Source organism: Chaetodon auriga, chromosome 20 (genome assembly GCF_051107435.1).
Source record: "Chaetodon auriga isolate fChaAug3 chromosome 20, fChaAug3.hap1, whole genome shotgun sequence".
In the NCBI taxonomy this organism is placed as follows: Eukaryota; Metazoa; Chordata; class Actinopteri; order Chaetodontiformes; family Chaetodontidae; genus Chaetodon; species Chaetodon auriga.
In genome coordinates this window covers 13,262,016-13,274,117 of record NC_135093.1, presented here as the reverse complement: position 1 = coordinate 13,274,117, position 12,102 = coordinate 13,262,016, and the positions used below count along the sequence as shown (strand labels likewise).

Here is a 12,102-nt window from a genome sequence, read left to right as displayed (position 1 = left end):
TCGCCCTTAAAGCCAGACCCTGCTCTGATGTGCAGCGTAGGCTCTGAACATGCATTTCTCCTGTATCAGCTTAATCCATCAATATGCCATATACAAAGGAATCTGTCATTTAACAACGTTAGAAATGACGCTGGAACGCAGCAGGCTATTCTGGAGAAATGGTTAATAAAGTTGCTTTATTTTTATGTGCATTTGGGGGAAGGTTTAGAAGGGTTACACATAAATTTAAACAACATGGGCCGCACTATATTCAATATTTTCTATTTTATGGCTGTATGTCTGTTTACCTGTCTCTGTCTCTCTTCCTCTCACACACACATTCACACGCACACACGCGCGCGCATACACATGAGCAAATTGAATCACTGCGTAATTTGAAAGCATTACTGTCCCCGGGGTTAGCCTTGCACACGGTTCACTAATTTAGCCAATTAAAAGTGGAAGGATATGGGCTTGTGTGTTTCCATGTCGAAATATATGAGCTGCTATAGGCTAATATTCCCGTCCAGGTTTGTTTATACGTGGAGACAAAGGGTTAAAACTCGGGGCTTCGGCCCTGCGAGGCTTCTGATTGGCTGGCACGTTGCCAGAGTGCTGTCAATCACCGAGTGTAAACAAGGCTCTGATTGGCTGTTGGCCAGTCCGCACTGGGCTGCCTGAAAAAAGCAATTACTGCCCCTGCGGTTTCAAGGCGGCCCCGCGCTGAACGATGAAAGGCGATAAGGAGGAGCGGTTTCAAGGCGCCCCCCACGCCGAACCCCGTTGGCCCCAGAGCAAAAGGAGAGTCAAGAGTGACTAAATCAAAGGGAAAACGGTAAAAGGGGGGAAATTACACGTTGTATTTAATGCAGAGGCTAGATTCGCGGAATGGTGCAATAACAACTTTGTGTTTAGAAAATGGAGGAGAGAACGGCAACAAGAACCGGAAAACAGCTACTGCGCTGCTTCGAGGGAGCTCCTTTTTTTTACAGACACGAAGGGAAGAAAAGTTTGTGTCGGTAAAGGAGAAAGAGCGATGTTAAGAAACAAAAGCAGAAGACTTTCTCTCCCGAATGTTCAAACAGTGACCGTCAGGACTCTGCTCTTATTTCGCTGCTGCTGCGCATAAAATGTTGACTAAAACTCATTGCCAACTGTTCAATAATTAAGTGGACATTTCCGCTTTTTACAGCACATAAACGGTAGGTCAGTTATAATAATAAATGAGGTCATTATAATTGATTTTGAAAATGGGAGCAGAGGAAGCTATAGAAATTATAAGTTTTATTTTTATGTGTAAAAAGAAAACATCTGAAAATAAACAATTAAAAAAATATAGAAATAATTAAAACAATCTAAAATGTACGTGTAAAATTATTTCATTGATAAAGAAACGTTTGCAAAAAACAAAAAAGTGCAATTAAACCAATATAACTAATCCCAAATATAACAATAAGAAATATTGTAATTATATCAAAGTCAAAGTCCGCTTTATTGTCAATTCTTCACATGTACCAGACATACAAAGGAATCGAAATTACGTTTCCCACTATCCCACAGTGAGACAAGACAATGAATATATATAATATTATCATATATATAGAGAGAGAGAGAATAAATTATATATATATACAGAGAGAGAGAGAGGCTATTGATAGCTTGTCTATTTTCTGGAAATTCTTCTGATTATTTATTTGGGAGTCTTTCTTCAAACCAACAACACAACAAACTCAGTCATGTGGCTGCATGAAAGCAAAACCTTACAGCCTGCATGTCTTTTCTGAACTTGTCCAGAGCTGACAACAGTGAACATGCACCTCATAAAGTGTATGAAGACTGTTTCAACTGATGTCCCTTTACATTAAAACAGAGCCTCGCTCTCTTGCTTTGGTCCAGCCCCCAACAAAACACACTGGACAAAGGAGACCGAAGCTGGTCTGCAGCCGATAGATAGCTTCTAAACTGTGTGCCTGGAGGAAAACGAGACTTTCATCTGTACGGCGGAATTCATTGATACATATAAAATTCAAATCAAATGACGCCAAATCGAGCAGATTCATCACGTCTGCAATTAGATAATCGTTACCCTCCTTTCTTATTTACATAGCAGCCTGCATTCCAAAGGCCTGCGCTTTCCAATGGGCTTCAGCCACCACGTGTCCACACACACACACACACACACACACACACACACACACACACACAGACACACACACACACACACAACACTATACAAGAAGCTCAAATCCAGCAATATTTTGCAGGCTTCCACAGTTGCTCAAAGTCGATATTTTAATCGTCCGAATGTGCTCTACAGGCAGCGAGACAACCGTGAAGAGACCATTTAGAGACCATTAAGAGGTGCAAAATAAACCGATAATCAGCTGATGCTCGATGTCCATCAGAATGTATCGGCTGTATGTTTATTTGTGCAACCGCAATAAAAAAAATTCTAAAAAAATTCTCACATGTGCCTGCGTGAAGACAACCAGGCAGTTTGGAGCTTTATCCAAACCAACAAGTTTGCAGTGATACTACAAATTCACAATTCACAAGCCAGCAATACTGCAAAAAACCGAGATAAAAAGAGAGCAACAACCAAAACTGTGTTTTCAGGAAAATTACTGTTGACACTTTTACTGATTCCAACTACTTAGAACATCTTTGAAAGCCTATAGTCTATACAGTAGCACACACACACACACACACACACACACACACACACACACATATGTATTTATATATATATATATATATCGTACTTGGTTTCCCTGTTCTGTCCCCCAACAGTGTTGCCCTCAGCACTAATGATAGAGGGACAATAAAGAATCCTGTTCCGCAGCTCACAAAAGGGGTCCGGCACTTAAAACAGAAATCTGCATTTAATTTATTTAGTGACAAGGAAAAGCCTTTTATAGCTTGATTTTTATTGGTTCTTTTTCACTTAAAAGGTGGGGGTTGGGTGCGTGTGTGTACGTGTGTGCGCGTGCGTGGATGAGTGTGAGTGTTGCAGAGAGAGAAAGCATAACACACACACACACACACACACACACACACACACACACACACACACACACACACACACCCCAGCCTCCTCCGGTCCGTGTGCCAGCGCGAGCTACCCTATACGGTTGGAGGGGGGGCGGTGGTGGTGGGGTTGGGGGGTGGGGGGTGCGGATAATTAATGCGGATTGACTGATTGCTCTTGAAACAGGCCGGTCCTGCGCGCGGATTGTACTCGAGCAATGAAGCGTTCCTGACTGACACTTTCCACCTTCCCTTCTTCGCTTCCTTCTTCTCTCGCTTCCTCCTCCATTTCTTCCCTCACTCTAGACCGGTGTGTGAGACTCTTCCTCCGCGGCGAGGAGACACACGTCCCGGCCGCTTTGCTGGTCGTTCAGCCCCGCTAGTCGAAGCGGTTTCTCCCACGCTCTGGAGATGTGCGCCAGTGTGTCACGATTGCAGGAATCGAACATTAAATAAAGAAATAAATAACACATTTTTGGGTTATTTTTAAGTTTTCTGCCTACATGCTGCGCAAAATCCTATTTTGTGCAACTTGACATGCGGCAGTTCAGCGTTGCTTTTGTGAATATGAACTCTACTGCAACTTCACCTCATGAGGAGTTATGCCTCCGTAAAAAAAAAAGGTGAATAAGCTATTTTCCGCACATTAAAAGTGGATGGAGTGCGTTTAAAGTGGGTGCTATACCCTCGACTGCAGCCCCAGCATTAATTGAATAAACTTCTGAACGTCTAAATAGGACCACATGAAAAAAAAAAAAAAAAAGCATAATTCACATTCAACGGGAAACACATTGGCGAGGCTGGTTTTAAATGAGGTCCAAATGGAGAGCTGTCTCCACGGGAGGCCCTCCATACAGGGCAACCATCCTATTCTCACCAGATATTTCTGATAGCCCTTTAATGATGCGAATTTCCAAACAGGTCCGTTCACCAGGGAGACGCCCCGGCTGTCTAAAGGTGGTGCAACCCCATGAGACAATAGAGCCATATTAGAAAAGCATGCGAAATGTAGCGCTGCCAAGCTTTTGGACTATGAAAAACAAGGCTGTTCCGTGCGCTCTGGGCGTGTAACAGCGGCGATGTGGGTACCCTTTTTATCCCTTTCTGGTGGCCAACACACTGTAAATATCAACCTCAACAAACAACAATGGCATCCATAACCGCTTAGAAGAAGCCGGAGAAGACATGATGGAATCAGAAGTTGACTGGACACGAAAACAACGTGACCTTTTCTTCTCTGTGTGCGCAGGACAGATGCTGCTATTTCTGATCATCCTGACAGATAGTCTGCAGAGGAGCTCAGGCCTCACAACGGGTCATGCAACGTGAAATGGTTGGCATGGAAAACAAAGCGACTTAAAACGCTCTACCTCTTGATCCAAACGCTTCTAAAAGGCTTGAATTACGAGGCTCGTGCCTTCAGACACCTTCAGATCAAGAGGACGATGGCGAAGTGGTAGAGGAAGATGATGGCGATGATGACGGTGACGCAGGCACCAAATTAGTACCTGTCACAGAGCCATATATCCGGCTGCAACCACCACCCGGCCTGTATGGATGAGATGAAAGCACCAGCATCTATTTATAGGCCATCAAAACACGCAGGTGGAGGCTTTAATTATCATTACAATCTGAACATAAACAGCCATAGCGTGCGTCCTGCGTGTGTTTGCACTGTAAGCTTTATGTGCAGTTTATATTCAGACAGGGATGAGAATTGAATCTTAACAGCCAGTCAACTGAACAGCAAGAGAAATGTTGTTATTACACATGCAAATCATGGGATTGAAAGTGCGCCTGACCAGTGACGAACCCAGTGCCTCCTCATTTTGGGTATCTGCCTCCCAAAATTTCACTTTCACCTAAATGAAAGGCAAGACTTATTTTTGCAACAAAAGGTCTTTGCATGACTCATAATTTAAAGAGCAGCCCGTAAAGCGTGTTGGAGATGCACCAGTAATTAACTCCTGAGTAACAGAAAACCAGGATTATAGAAAACTTTCTGAGAGAAAAAATTAATTCTTTGTCATCTTGCAGGCTGCTGCTTTAACGTTGGTCATATTTTGACTGTATTAAGATTTACTTAAATCACCTCCTGAGAATACACCTCTGCGTGCCTCTATGTTCCCTCAAAATGCAAACCCATCCAACGGTAATTTCATTTGTGCAGAGGCAACTGTGTGGCTGATCACAGCAGCCAGAAACATTTGGGACTGAACTCAATGCAGCGTGTCATGTGTCCAATAACCACAGCACGATGTAGAATTACACTGTTTTATCATTTGCACGATATATAACATAGCTGCAAATTATCATATTTAACCATGTTTTTATTTACTTGTTTTTGTCGTTTACCGTTTTGGTCCTTAATGTGTGTTGTCCCTGAACACAACCTCACAACATATGTGTGTTTAAGCAGCGAGATTAAGAAGTAAAGCAGGTGTTTAATGTAGACCTCCATACGCTGCAGCATAACAGTGAGAAGGTGTTTATTTTATTTTCTGATGCACAAATCAGGAAACTTTGCATGGGTGTGACAATTTGACTCAAGGAAGTTAACCACAATTATCCATAAATCAGACAAACGCGACAGAATTTAAATAAATCAAGATTTTGGCTTGTTACTGTAAAAGCTTTGTGATGAATAATAGGTCTATACGGTGGGAATTTTGGAAAAGACTCCTCGATCAATATCCATCCACTGCATTTCGTCTGCCCTTATTGTAGCTTTTTTCAAACTCAGTCAGAAATCAGAAATTTGACCTGAAAAAGTGTGTCATCTCGCATGGATGGCTGAATGACCAACGGTGTTGCCAAAAGGTCTTGGTATGTGTGTGTGTGTGTGTGTGTGTGTTTGACAGAGAGAGAGAGAGAGAGAGAATGAGAGAGACAGATCAGAAGAGAACAGCAACTCAGTATCATTATACCGTGTCACCGTGTAACTTAATATAACACAAGTAAGCCTGACAAACTATAACAGCCAACTGTGGAGCCGATCAACACAAGGGAACTCCACTTTACATGGTTCAATCACCGTGAATGTGTGTGTGAGCGCGTGCGCCACTATATTACTATATACCCCCCCCCCCCCCCCCCCCCCAAGAGGTCCCAACTGATAAACCTTCCTACATGAACACTCAATGCTGAAGAAAAACATATAGATTTCTCACTCAAACACATGCATCCATCCATTCGCTTTGTCCGCATTGTGCGTAAACTTTGTACGATTGAGCACAAAAATCTTTGCCGTGATGACACATAAAGTTGTTGGTAGAGTAAAAATGGTTTGCGCAAACTTTTTTTTTTGTATTTTGGTAAATAAGTAAAAAATAAAATAAAATAAGTAGCCCAAATTGCATAATCGGGCCTGTCTAAATAGTTAAATAAGTAAACAAACAAACAGATTTTTTGTCTAAGGCACATATTGGAGCCACGACTTAAACACGCCTGGCATTAAAATGTCTTCAGGACTGTTTTTCCTAAAACCAAGGCTTTGTAAAGAGTCAAAACTTAGTAAAAAATAAAATAAAATACAGCGATTAATTTTTGCTTTAGAGCCCTCGCTGGATAAATTAGTGACAGTGATTAAACATAGTACAAAACACAACACCTACCTATAAAACGAGCATCTCCTTTAGCGCATAATTGCATTTAAAGATATAGAAACACAAACAACCAAAAAGAGTCTGTCTCTCTCCCAAAAACTTGACAACTCGGAAGAAAGAAAAAAAAAAATCCTGCTCCTACACGAATTATCCAAACAAGCGCGCATTCAAATGTATGGATTTAAATAGCGCTCCGCTTCCTTTAGCTCTCTGTTGAGTTTATCCACCGAGGGGTTTTCCCCGACTACAAGCTCCGGATCCTGTAGATGTGAGTCTCCGTGAGGCTGTATAATAGCAAATTTATGTCTGGATGACGCGTCCTCTCTCTCCCACAATGGAGCTGGAGCGCTGACATTAAACAGAAAATTGATGGAGGAAACTCTCTCTTTCTTTCTCTCTCTCTCTCCCTCGCTTTCCCATGCACTCTCTCCCTCTCTAGTCTTGTCTAGGAGAGTAGAAGGGAGCTTTCTTGCATTTTTTTTTTTTTTTATCAGGGGAGGGGGCACAGGGACATCAAGCATGCTTGTGAGTTGCACACCAGGAATACACCCACTTCCATCCCCACCGACAAAGATTTCGACTGCAAGCAGGCTTCACACACATTTACGCACCAAGACACACGCACACACCTTTTCTCTGACCAGTGTTGTTTTGTTTGCGTTTGTGATTGTGCTGAACCGAATCTGTGCATGAGCGTGGAGGAGGAGGAGGAGGAGGAGGAGGCCTGTCTTTCTGCTTTCACATGCGTCTTTCTGATAACATGAGATCTGCACCAGAAAGTTTGAACAAAGTGAACGTCGACGTTTTGGGTTATCATTTCTGAGTCTATGCACCATGTGTTGAAGCTCTGGAGGCAGGCAGGCCATACCATACTGCTCAGTTTTCATTATTTGGAACAGTTTGAGTCTGGCATGAAAGGGAGCAATCAACTTTTCTGTGGAAAACGTGCTGATATTTGTTTAGAGTTTTGCCAAATGATAGCCATAATTACCGCCTCGAGGTCACAGTTTACCCACCTTTTTCAAATTCGCCAGTAGCTATAAAGCAGTGCTTTCACAGGCATTTTGTTCTGAGGATGACCAACACTGCCATGCACACACGGGTTCAATTGTAAGAGCACTATAAACATTTAGCACAGGCGTTAAAAGAGTCCACGGCATTTCTGCGCGTTTGCCCCGCAGCCTTTGATCAAGTCCAAACGGTCCAGACAAGTTTGTGCGTAAAAGTCAATTTATCTCCTGCTCTCGCTCCACAGAAAGGCAGCTCGGTCTGCTTCGGTGTGTCGCTCTGCACTAAAGAGACAAAGAGATGATTGCAAACAATCGTGCAGTAAACACACACACTCACACACATACACACACGCAGAGTTTCCAGTCGGGGAAGCGTTTTAATGAAGATGCGTAAAAACAAATGAGCCGCAGGTTGGAGATGAATGCGGAAGAGTCTACGTGCTGCAGCTTGGAGATAATCGCAGAAACGCGGCGGTGTGTTGGAGTCGTCTTCCCTCTTTCCCAAACGGGACCTCAGCCTCGGCTTTCTCCTCGTCCCCCCCCCGCAGCCCCCACCGGCTGCCCCCGTGGGTCACCGCTTCAGGAGCACCACGTCACCACGTTAACCCCTGCATCACCGCGTCCGGGACAGAAGCGGGGCCGAGAGCCCTGTGGGGGTGTGCGGAGGCAGGGAGGGAGGAGGAGGGGGATCCCCCAAATTGGGGTGCGGGGACCTTCAGGCGCCCCGAAGGGCGGGTCCGGGGGGGGTCTCCGTCAAAATGAGGAACAGGTTTCTTGCAATTTATTTCAATTTGGTGGAAATTCACCCTACAACAGTTTATATTAGAATAACTGCTGTAATTAGTCTGCGCGGGTTTACACGTTGTTGTTGTTTACTCTCTGTGTACACGAGCCCCTGAAAAACTACAAATATCAAATGAATGCCATTTAACATCTAAATGAATTCAGAAACAACACAGCAGGAAAGTCAAAACTCGACTAAAGACATTGTTCTCATTTATACCATATTTTTAGTACATCTAAAATGGTTAAATGAGTTTACTTGTCATATTAGGATAATCCACACCAGCCCTCTCTAGATGTTATTCATGATTCCTATTCCTAATTTGATTTACAAAAAAAAAAAAGGACGTGAATTATGGCTGTAGCAGCCAAACAGACCAAAAACACCCGAATAACCTAAATGATGGCACCATAAGCTCACGGCAAAAATCTAACGTCTTTCTGGGGTATGTTATATATTTTGGAGGTCAGTGGACTGTGACATCAGACGTTTCCATCTAACAGCAAGAAATATGCATGACCAGCTCCAACAGGCCAATCCACTTGAAAAAAAAAAAAAAAAAAACTCCCCAGAGCTCAAGCTAAGTAATTCTATTATGACTTTTCCAAACCATTGCTGCCCTCATCACAGTGTTGAAAAATAGAAACTATTCTCAAGACCAAAAGTAACAATACAAACATAAATCCTTCCAGTATGGTTTTGGCTCTGCCTTTGAAAGGATTTATGGGAAAGGGAAGTGGGAGGGTCACGGCAGACCCCACCCACTCAGGAGCCAGTGACCTTTATTTGTGTCTGTAATGGCCTACTGTTGCATTGTGGGTTTTGCATTCAGTCCGTGTATTCAAACCCTATTTTATATTTTCATGAATGTCACAATGATGAAAGATGTTTTCATCTTTTTGCATTAAATTTGATTCGGATTTGTGTGACTACACATATGTTAGATCTTCATTTAAATTAGCACATTCTTTCATTAAAATAATTTTTTTAAAAAATCACTGAAGTTTTACATACACTTTTGGCATTTTTTTACAGAATTGCATGACTATTTTGTGTGTGCTTTTATTTAAAAAAAATCCCATTTCTGTGACTTTGAGGACAATCAAGTGTTTCTGGTTTTTACCATAGGTGTCCCAACGAGACAGCTAATGCAGCCTTTTGAACAAACCGAGCCTCTTTGTCCCTTATGTTCATAGCTTTTCCAGGAAAAATATTCAAGAGTCCACCCTGTTTCTCCCTGTGGTTGGAATTTCTTAATTTCGGAGGAATACATAACACGAGGCAGCTTATGCAACACATTTTTGTCATTTTAAAACACTCTTAAACAACTCCTTTCTGCTTCCTATCTCACAGAATAGCTTTGTTAAGTTGCAAATGAGTCTAAATTCTTCAGCAAGATCTCATGGAAAGTGTGTGGTTGACTTCCTGTCATAGTTGTGATGCCCCTGGTACCCGTCTTTCAAGGAAAGTTTCAGCTGCACAAACTGGCCTTATACCCAGCAGTTAAATGAATGCCATCTATACACTCACTCATCCATCTACTTCAACTCTGATGACGGACAATTCTGCTGCATTTGAACCGTCGCCTGCAGCCTGAAATGTGACCCTTCCCTCCTCATTAGAACGATCCCAAACAAGGCCAGTTTACAGCTAAACCCCTGGCCAGGCCGGACCCTTTCTGCTCCACACTCAGCTTGTGTTGGGTAAACACACGTCAATGAGATACTATCAGAGGTGTCAGGTGGTTTTCACTCCTGGATTCCTTCACATAGTCTGGGTTATATATGTAGCACCTGCTGGAACAAAGTTACGTCTCAGGGGACTAAAACATCCTTGTTTACTGAGCAGAACACATTCTTTGCCTTTGTGAGCGTGAAAAGCTTGCAATAATATCATCTTCGAAGTCGTTTACCAAAGTGTCATTTTAGAATAAACACATTTACGCGAGAAACATCTGTAATATTCATTACAAAACACAGCAGCTGCAGAAAATACTATACTATGGAGCATTTGGCGTGCCTGTTTCGACAAGCTTTTAAGCCCATCATGATGTCGTACACATATGGCGGTATTGATAAACGTGGACAAATGTTTGAGATTTACTCCAAAGATATGATGCTTCTCATTTGCTGTGGTGTAATACAGTTGCTCACTCTTAACCCTGTTCAGAGATCGCTCGCCTGCTGCATGCGTGTGTATGTGGACCCCTGGTATTAGTGTGTTTGTGTGTGTGTGACACAGCTGCAATAGGTTAAGAATCAGACGCTAAACCTGTTTCTGGTTCCAATTTGAGGCCAGCTCCTCTTTGGCAAATGGAAAACACTTCAAGGTGCCACCGCACCTTAAGATGGTGCCGGTTTCTGCAGTTTACATGGTCATGCGATTTTCAGAGAATGGACATTGTTTGCCCCAGAGGCAAGTGCACTGCACACACACACACACACACACACACACACACACACCCATATACACACGTACAGACAAAGTCCATCACTTCTGGGGACATTACATTGACTTTCATTCCTTTCCTGGAGATTTACCTGAACTATAACCACCTAACCCAGTTTTAACCCTAACGTTAATTTATTTACATTATGGGGACTTGCGTTTTGTCCCCATAAGCAAGGAAAGTGTAAACAGATTTATGTCCCCACAATATGAGTCCACCAAAAACACTTCGACATACACACACACACACAAGCCTGCACAGAACCACACCAACGCACTCCTTCAGGTTTATAGAGGCCCAGTGGCCCCATAGGTGAGCATGGCTGCATAACTGAGACAGCCACAAAAGGGTGAGCTAAGCGAGCAAAGCATCCTGGGATATGACTTCTTGCCAAAGCACTAAATTCTTTCATCTTTGCTCTCATATTGCAATGCATATCAGTCATAAAAGAGTGTTACATCACTGGACGCACACTGGTGCCTTTATCTGGGATCTGCCATGTAGGTCTTCATCTCTCTCTATGAGTTATGGCATGTATGCATATTCTATGAAGCAACATTAAACCACAGTGTACTGAAGTGACAAACAGAGACATCTCTTAATCCTCATGCCAGGCTATTCACCCCTCCATGCCATCGTCCATCCATCCTCTTCTTTCTAAGCTTTTTTTTATTGCAGCTGCTAATGCAGCAGCCAGAACAGAAACAAAGCTAGCTTTGTGACCCCCCCTCCCCTCCCCTCCTCGCTGTCTGCTGACGCGTTTGCTTGTTCTCCATGTCACCCCCTAGCCCTTGTTCCCCTTCCAATCTTTCACTAAAAACTTCTTTTCTTCCTTTTATAATTTTTTTTTCTTCCCCACATCTGCAGCAGCATCACGCGGCCTGGCAATGGCCGACCCGGAGAGTCATGTGATCTCCGCAGTGGCTGTTGCCTGGGAGAAGAAAAGGGAAGTGTGTGTCAGAACCTGTTTTTTGGCCCAGCTGGGGGGTCAAAGGTCAACTCCAATCAGTACAAGCCACAAAAAGGCAGACTCACTTTTATTCTGTTCTTTCCCTCTTTTTGCTGTTTCTAATGCTATGTTTCCTTTCTTATTTGCTTTTTGGCTTCTGGTCTGATCCAAGTATCGGAGCCTGAGGTTGACTGTGATTAAATATGCGCAGATGTGGTTATTAAATCTAAACATCACCAGAATATCAGGCGCTTCACCACAACAATGCCCAGAGCTGGACACTGACTGTGAGGAATTCT

At 43.0% G+C, this 12,102-nt stretch overlaps 1 protein-coding gene across 1 annotated transcript in view; it reads right to left on the bottom strand.

Moving 5' to 3' along the window:
- Positions 1-6,660, bottom strand: part of bahcc1b (BAH domain and coiled-coil containing 1b) — a 62,329-nt gene extending 55,669 nt beyond the window's left edge. The window contains exon 1 of the mRNA XM_076759704.1: positions 6,621-6,660. The gene's annotated coding sequence lies outside the window, so the exon portion shown is untranslated. The remainder of the gene's footprint in view (positions 1-6,620) is intronic.
- Positions 6,661-12,102: the final 5,442 nt, after the last annotated feature.